This window comes from Parasteatoda tepidariorum, chromosome 9 (genome assembly GCF_043381705.1).
Source record: "Parasteatoda tepidariorum isolate YZ-2023 chromosome 9, CAS_Ptep_4.0, whole genome shotgun sequence".
NCBI lineage: Eukaryota > Metazoa > Arthropoda > Arachnida > Araneae > Theridiidae > Parasteatoda > Parasteatoda tepidariorum.
Genome location: NC_092212.1, coordinates 45,361,111 through 45,369,830, shown reverse-complemented (window position 1 = coordinate 45,369,830; position 8,720 = coordinate 45,361,111). Strand labels below are relative to the sequence as shown.

At 30.5% G+C, this 8,720-nt stretch overlaps 1 non-coding gene across 1 annotated transcript; it reads right to left on the bottom strand.

Annotated features, from left to right (window-relative positions):
* Window positions 1-838: 838 nt before the first annotated feature.
* LOC122271047 (U5 spliceosomal RNA) lies at window positions 839-955 on the bottom strand. Its single transcript, XR_006226133.1, has one exon. It is a non-coding gene; the product is annotated as a U5 spliceosomal RNA (small nuclear RNA).
* Window positions 956-8,720: the final 7,765 nt, after the last annotated feature.

The window sequence follows — 8,720 nt, the reverse complement described above, 5'->3', positions numbered from 1 at the left end:
CAAGCTGCTCAATTTCATAATGTAATAACATTTGTGTAATAAGCAAAGAGCTTGAAACATTCATAAAAGCAACTCCATTGCCTGCTTACCTCATTGCTCAACCAAAACTGTTCAAAAATTCCAGATGAATGGGATAGGGGCCGCTTCGCGGCCCAGGTGCCCAGTAAAATCTAAACACTAGGACTAGGAGGTGGTTGTTTTGGTTAAATAAGCAAAATATTTCAGCTTACAATTGTAGTTCAACATGGTCCATCTTTCTGATTAAGTTTCTAAGTAGTATCAAAGCATACCGGTCAAAATCTGCTCTTTCCAAAAATGATTTTCTGAATCGGTAGTTAAATGTAGTCCACAAAATCAGTAAGACAAATTTGTTTTTATGATTTACAGGAACTCAATAGTATCAATTTACTAGTAGCGCAGATATTGACCATAAACGGGGTTTGACCATCACCTCCTACATCAGAAAGCCTCCACACGGTCCTTCAAAAGTAGTCTGCGCAGATAATTTAAGAAGCAAACCTCTTGAGCGCATGAGAGCAAATTTTATTTTAAAAGTAATTCAAATTGTGAAAAATTTATGATATATACTTGAGAATTGAATTTGTAGTGGTAGACAAGTGAACGAAACAAACCAACTATATTCATAAATTAAAAAAGTTTTAGCTACCTTTTTTCTAATTTCTATTAGATTTCATATTAATTGGTTCTTTCACTAATAAGTTATCCTGCATAATGGTCTGATCGGACTACACCCCCGGATCTAGCAATTTGTTGCTTCTTATCACTTAACACTAATAGCCATAGCGTATATTCGGACAAGACTCCTTTCATGCCATTTAATCACACAATTTGGGATTCCAAAAGTTTGCTTAAGCTCATTAGGATGCTCCTTTCTACGGTAATCTTTAGTAAAACACGAAAGATTAGCATAATAGATGAAGAGAAGCTTGAGCATCAAGTCTTAGTCCTGTCAGTTGGTCGGGGGCCTGAGCTATGGCCTGAGGCCGAAGTAACCCTTTACCTCTTTATCATGAATTGAAGGATCGTTTTTGTGGTTCCTTACGGTCCTTGTTGCCTAAAAGTAAAAGCAGAAAAATACAGTATAAATTGAAAAGTTAGCTTAATTTATATATATAAATGTTTAAATATTTGTTTGTAGTGGTAGTAAACATCACTATTTAATTAATTTTTTAAAAAAATCCAAAAATTTAATAGAATAGCAAAGATTTTAATACAATTTAAAAATAAATAAGTTCTTCCAGAAGAATTGGCAGCTGTGGTAAAAATATAGCAATTGATATTATAAATAAAAATCCGAATTCAAAGTATTTATATTTATTTTAATTACTTATGCGTAGTGGTCAAGATAAAAGTAGAAATAAGATAAAATATTAATAAATAAATAAAAATATTAATATTTACATTAAAAGCAAAATTTAAATCTCCCGAGAAAATCAGAAGATTTTGCACGCAGGAATTCAACTGTCAATTCACAACCACTCAGGAAAATCAGTCTCGAAATAAATAAAAGTTAGAATGAAAATTTGATAGGACGGTAAAATAAATGGGAAAGAACGTTTTATGAAAACAATTTCGGACGAAGTAACATAATACAACTGATACCTATTTTTTTTCTCGCAGGCTCGATGTAAGGCTAATAATTATCTTTACTCAGCATTATTACTTCTTTTTTTTTGCATCTAAGAAAAAATAACTTTAAAAACAATTCTTTACGTAAGTGATATTTGAAACGTGACAAAATTGTTCTTTTTTCGCATCTTTAACAATTTTCCTTAGAAATAAAAAAGAACATTAATGAGTAACTTTAGAATATTTCTTATAATCTTTCTCCGAAGAACTCTTCGAAACTCTCAAAGGAGTACTGAAACTTATCTTTCTAAATAACCTTTCAGCCGATTAAGATAAAAACTAGCTCTGAAAATGAACTCATGGGCAATAATTAACTTAATAAAAAATGTCTCCTTATAGGAACTTAAGCCATTTTTTTTTGTTAAATGATAAGGTAAACAGAGCTTTATATTTTTTTTTAGAGACTTCAGTTGACTATAATGACCTGCAAATTATAAAAAGTTGTCCCAATACACAGTACATTAAAACTCACAGAAATATCTGTATATTTAGATATACACACCTGGCGTCAAAAAGTTAAGCATAAATTGTATGTATATTTAATATATATATATATANCACGATTCTGAAACATATATATATATATACATATATATATAATAAATACAAGAAAACATGAAGAAAGTTAAGAAAAACAATAAGTATCATTTATTGCGCATAAGCTGCAAGTAAACAGAACTCATTAGATAAGTTCAAAATGAAGATAAAACAAAGAAAAATTATAGACATATGAAAAAAGGGGGGAAAATAATAAGTAAAAAATAACAAACAACAGTTTAAAAAAAAAGAAAAAAAGGGTGAAAATTTATTCAAAAAAACCGGAAAAAAAAGATATAATCTTTTCATCAGCCCACACGATTATATCCGCAAAAAAAGAGTGTTATACCCGCATAAAAGAGTGTTATACCCGCAAAAAAGAGTGTTATACCATAATTATACCCGCACTCTTTTTTGAGGATATAATCGTGTGGGCTGATGAAAAGATTATATCTTTTTTTTCCGGTTTTTTTAAATAAATTTTCACCTTTTTTTTTTTTTTAAACTGTTGTTTGTTACTTTTTTACTTATTATTTTCCCCCCTTTTTTCATATGTCTATAATTTTTCTTTGTTTTATCTCCCCTTTAAACTTATATCTATCTAACTATATATATATATATATATGTTGAGAGGTTTTGATGATCTTCTTTTCTGCAAACTCCAGTGCTGATGCTTTAAACTCCTGATTAGACGAGCCCGTTTATGCGCAGGCGTGAGAATAGGAATCTAAATGGTTGGTCCTCTGACATACAGATAAGCATGAAGATAAAAAGTTTTCTTCGAAACTCGTATTCCCGAGCAAGTTGAACAGTCCCTCTGAAGTCGCACATTCATTGAGCAATATCAGTCTTCACAAATGATTGTTCCCTTACGAAAAAATCGAGGTATAAATGAGGTAATTTTCAAAGGTATAAAAGAGATTGTTATTTAAATACATCGTTAGGTGGAAAAGGGTGCATATGAATATCTCAAAATTAACCTCAAATATACCACCAGAGGTATATTTGCATCAACCTAAGGTGTTTAATTTTACATCTGTAACGAGGTAGATATTTACTACTTGAAGGTGTTTCATTTTCAACCTTAGGTTATTACTTATCAACCTGAAGTATATTTTTTAACATTTGTGGAAGTATTTATTCAACAATCTAAAGTGTTTAATTTAACACTTCAGGTTATTATAAATCTACCTCAGGTGTATTTTTTGACAGTTGGAAAGATAATTTTTTACTAACGGGAGGTGTATTATGTTCGACCTCAGGTAATTATTTTTCATCCTCAAGTATCTAATTTTATGCTTGTATAAGTATTTACTATTTATCAACATATAGTGTGTCGTTTTACACTTCAGGTTATTATAAATCAACCTCAAGTGTATTTTTCGACCTTTGGATAGCTTGATTTTTATGAACGTGAGGTGCTCAATGTTCTACTTTAGGTTGTTGTTTTTCAACCTCAGGTATAGATTTATATAGTTGTTGAAGTATTTATTTATTTACCTAAAGTGTGCCATTTTACACTTCTGGTTGTTATAAATCATCCTCAAGTGTATTTTTTGATACTTGGAAAGGTTATTTTTTATAAACGTCATGTGTTCTGTGTTCTACCTTAGGTTATTATTTCGTAACCTCAAGTATATATTTTCGTATTTTTAGGAGTATTAATTTATCATCCTAAGATGCGACATTTTACACTTCTGGCTTATATAGCTCAACCTAAAGCTGTTTTTTTTTAATACTTACGCCACATAACACCTCATTCCCAAACGTGAGGTGTTATGTGGCCGACCTAGTTTATTAATTTGTAACCTCGCTATATAAAGAATGTAATATATACAAAGATATTATACATATTATATGAAGAAAAATGTATATCATTACATATTTTCACTCGTAGAGATCTTCAATTATCAACCTGAAGTTTTTAATATTAAACCTTCGGCAATAATTGCTTCTTTTGTTTAGCTATAAAAGAAAGTTTCAAATGCGTAATTCTTCTGTAATTTTGATAGATTGAATTAAATCATCTTGAAATAACACTTAGACGAATTCTGCAATTAGAAAAAATAATTGAAAAAATAATATAAAAATTGCATCCGCTAAAAACAATTAGTAGTTATGGATTTTTATTATTCCCGGAAAAAAACTAAAAAATGAAATTTATTGTCACCAGTTTTTACTGCAGTGCGCTGCCAAGAAGTGAAAATCTAGCGTGACCCACTGGTGGGTCATCTCGGCGTGAACGTGTTAAACAACCTCAAAATAAGCTTAGGTATAAATAAAAGGACTTCATACCCCTCAATAAACACCTCATTCTTTTTAGTTGAAAAAAGGTAAGTATTTTTATACCTCATAAATGCCTCTTTTGCTGCAAGTATCAGAAAATCAACCTTGTATACCTTAGAAATCCCCTCATCAGTTTGATTGATATGAAGTGAATTTAAACCAACCTCAAAATAAGCTTAGGTATAAATAAAATGATTTCATGCACCTCAGTAAATACCTCACTCTCTTTAGTTGAAATGAGGTACATTTTTTTTATACCTCAAAAATACCTTTTTTGTTAAAAGTATCAAAAAAACAACCTGTATACCTTGAAAATCACCTCATTAGCCTAATTGATTTGAAGTGAAAATTAAACAACCTCAAAATGAGCAGAGGTGTATGCAAAACAACCTCATACACCTCAATTACAACCTTTACCAGGTATACTTTTTATTGTAGTTTTCTTAGCAACCTCAAATATACCTTATATATACCTCAAAACAACTTCAATTGTACATTAATTTTTTCGTAATAAATATTACCTTACTTAGCAGTAAATATCTGTCTTGAACTGATCGTAGGCTATCATTTCCTGTACTTTGTAAACCTCTGCCACTGTCTGACCACGCGCTAAGGAACCTCTGACCACGCGCTAAGGAACATTCTGAATTCGAGACATTTCGGCGAAAAATAGGTTATATTCCAGTATTTTTTTTACTTTTCATTTTAAAACAGTCATTGAACAGCCGACCCAATTTTGGGGTTTACAACCACTAATGGTCAACTCCATATCCTTGTAATTTCGAACCTAACCCAGAAGACAAGGAAACTCTTGGATCAAATATTGGGAGAAATTTGCCTTCGTGAAGGACTTTTTGATTGAAATAACCCGCATTTGCTTTACATGGAAAGGAAGACAACAAGAACCTCCCACGGTTAGCCTGACTGCAAGAGGACTCTAGCCGATGATTCGTCTACCACTGAGGATATTTCCCGTTAGAACTGAAAAAATAATTAAAATTTTATTAACTTCCAGAAAAGCTGGAACTCCGAAAATAAATTTTGCTAATTTCATTAACAAAAAATAATAATTTCAGAAAGTTAAATTTGATGTCTGTAATTGCAATCGTGCAGTCTGCAGAGCGGGCCACATGGTACTTTTAACTACAAGTTAAACAGTTATTAATTATCGGAAAGTTAATTTTTTTTCCATCTTTCTCTCTGTATATTTTTTTCACAAAGATTCGTAATTTCTAGATTTTAAGTCATATACAATAATTCTCAAGCAGCAAAACAAAATGTAGCGTTAAGTTGACACCAAAAACAGCGATGGCAGCTGCTATTACGCTTTTTAATATGCAGAGAGAATTGAAAATAAAATATGATACTACATTGTTCACTAAAGTAAAATAATTTTATTTTAGCTTCACTTGAATTTATTTCTCATAAAAATTGAAACAGGGTCATCATGTGATAAAATTAATCGAAAATGTATTTTATACATTGGGCTTTCTATAAAATTTTAAAATGTATTATTGTTTCTTATTTTACCAAGAAGCTTCTGTCATTCACAAAATGCCTATGTATTATATAGAATATCGAACTATTAAGACTGAGTCCTAGAACTTGAAGATCCAATCATTAGATCATTGGAGTAAAGTTATTCAGGGTGATCAGTTTATTTATTTGTTTTGTAAAATCTTTTTTAATCATAGCAAAATTAGGGCACTAATTTTATTATTCCATTAACATGGTGTTTCGAAGCTCTGTAGCCAAAAAAATAAAAAGAAGCCACAGTTTAAATGCCTTACATTTAGGCACCGTCACAGAACAAAGTTACGTTAATCAACTGAAGTTTGCCTACACCTATACAAAGTAATGATTTAAAACTACATTTATCATTTCACAGTAAAGATTTATCTGGGTTTAAGAACGGACAAATAACTTGACAATTTTAATAGTTATTTATGAAACTTTTTATGGTGACATTTCTCTTCCTATGAAAAAATTATCAAAATCACTGCCTTATTCTCAGTTTTCAAATGTTTACAAGCCCATATAATGCAGCATTGAAGTAAGTTTTTAAGTATTAAAAAATTGGAAAACGCTTTTCATTTTCAGAAAGTTGTGATGGTTTCTCTCGAAATTAACGTTTTGCGCCATTTTTAGAATAAACATAGACAACACTGGCATAACTTGATTTAACAGTCATGAGTAACTGTTGCGATTTCACAGAAGTTATGGAAATAGCACATTATTCGCAAAAAAGCATGATTTCATACGGCGACGAAACCTTCGAAAAACAGATTATTTCCTTTTTTTTTATGAACTCGAGAAAAAGTAACGCCTACTTTCTTACCACAGCTTTACGCGGAATTACGAACATCGCTTGATAAAGGAAATCCTGTCTAAGTCGACACCTAAATTTTATGAAATTCCATTTTCTTCAATTAAATTAAATTCTACAAAGACGAAAACTTGCGACATTTTAAAAAGAATTTAAGATTTAGGGTTATTACTCGAAAAGCACATCCTGCTAACTGCGGTTGCTAGAACTCAGAACTGAGTTCGCAGTTCCTTTCGAATTGCTCAAACAAAACCTAAAATGGTATAAAACTGCTCATGAAAAACATGAACTTAAAAAGCGTTGTCCCTCCTTCATTCCTCGTTATTATAAGGTTAATATATGATATGGTATTAAAAACATGATTTTATAAAATAGTGCAGAAAATTAGATAAAACTACGGAAAGTTAGAAGTGGTGCAGTGCCTGTAAGGCCACCTCCGTAAATTATAGATTAAATACTGAATCAAAGACCTGTGTTATTTAAAATTAGTCGAATTAGTTAAATTAGTTGTTAGTTATTAATTAGAATAATGGAAAAAGAAAAGAGAGAAAGGACAACAAAAATGATCGGATTTTCAAGTTCTACAACTCAGTCTTAATGGTCTGAGCGGATGACCTCAAATATGTTAATTAATTAGCACAGACGATATTTCAAATTAAGAAATCAGTTACAAAATCGTGCGTTCTCCGAATAAACATACCTTTTTTTTTTAATGATTCAGATTACTCACCCCTAAGAGATAGGGGATAGCCACAATTTAAGAAATATGGTTCCCATAGTTTGACCAGGAAAACGGTTTAAAGTTAAACCCCTTCATGTTAATTTTATTTGAGTATTTCTCCATATCTCGAGAACTTCTTAAACGAATTAAAAAGTTCTTGCATACAATTATAGAACTTGTTTGTCTAAAGATTTTTCCATGCAAATTGTCACATTAAGTAAATATTGATAATTCAATTTAATTGAAAAGTATTTTATATATTTTAAAAGTCGCATTTTTAAAATTCGATTTCTCATTAACTATTCGTTTGACTTAGTTTGAATTTTGGATTTTGCCTTTTAAAATTGAATTCTGTAAAAAAAAATATCATAAATTTGTATACTATACATTTCCCAATTTTTCCGACCATTATTAAAAAAAAAGTAATAAAAAATATTTACTGAAAGTTATATTCTACATGTAAATTATCTTTGGATAAGCTACTTTTATAATTGTGTGCAAAAATTTTTCGATTCGCTTAAGAAGCTCTCGAGATATGGAGAAATGCTCAAAAAGTAAAATTAATATTAAGGGACTCAAAGTTTGGACTACTCTTCTGACCAAACAATGGGAGCCAAACTTTGGGAGGATTTATTTGAAAAAAATGTTTTAATTAAATAATTTAAGTTTCAAATAGACATTGAATGTTTAATAGCTTTAAATTTGTGTTTTTTTATTTTCATTGTAAAGTTCAATTTATTTTCTTTTATAAATTCAGCTAACTTCATCTTCAAGAAAATTTATTATGAAGAAACTGTTTGTTTTCAAATGCAGAATCTCGGAACCGATTTGATTTTGTGTAAGGCTACTGGCTACTGATCAAATGGAAATTGTACACTTTGATGGAAAGTTGGGAGTTCTAAGTTTGATCTTTACAGCCAATGAAACAACCAGTGTGGTTATTCAGCAAGGTCCAGTTTAAATCTGCCATGGCGGAAAGTCCTCATGCTGATTGCGGAGTTGAAGTTTGAAGAAAGAGGGAAACCTGTGAGATTCATCCCTATTTTGTGTTTTTGTGTGGTACACACATTATTAACTGTTCCGGAACGTTTCATAAAAACTTTCTTAAAAGGATTTAATGACTGCTTGGAAATATATTTTCAAATATATGAAGATTTGCAATTGGAGGAATAAACTCAAACTGTATCAAATAGTTTTAAA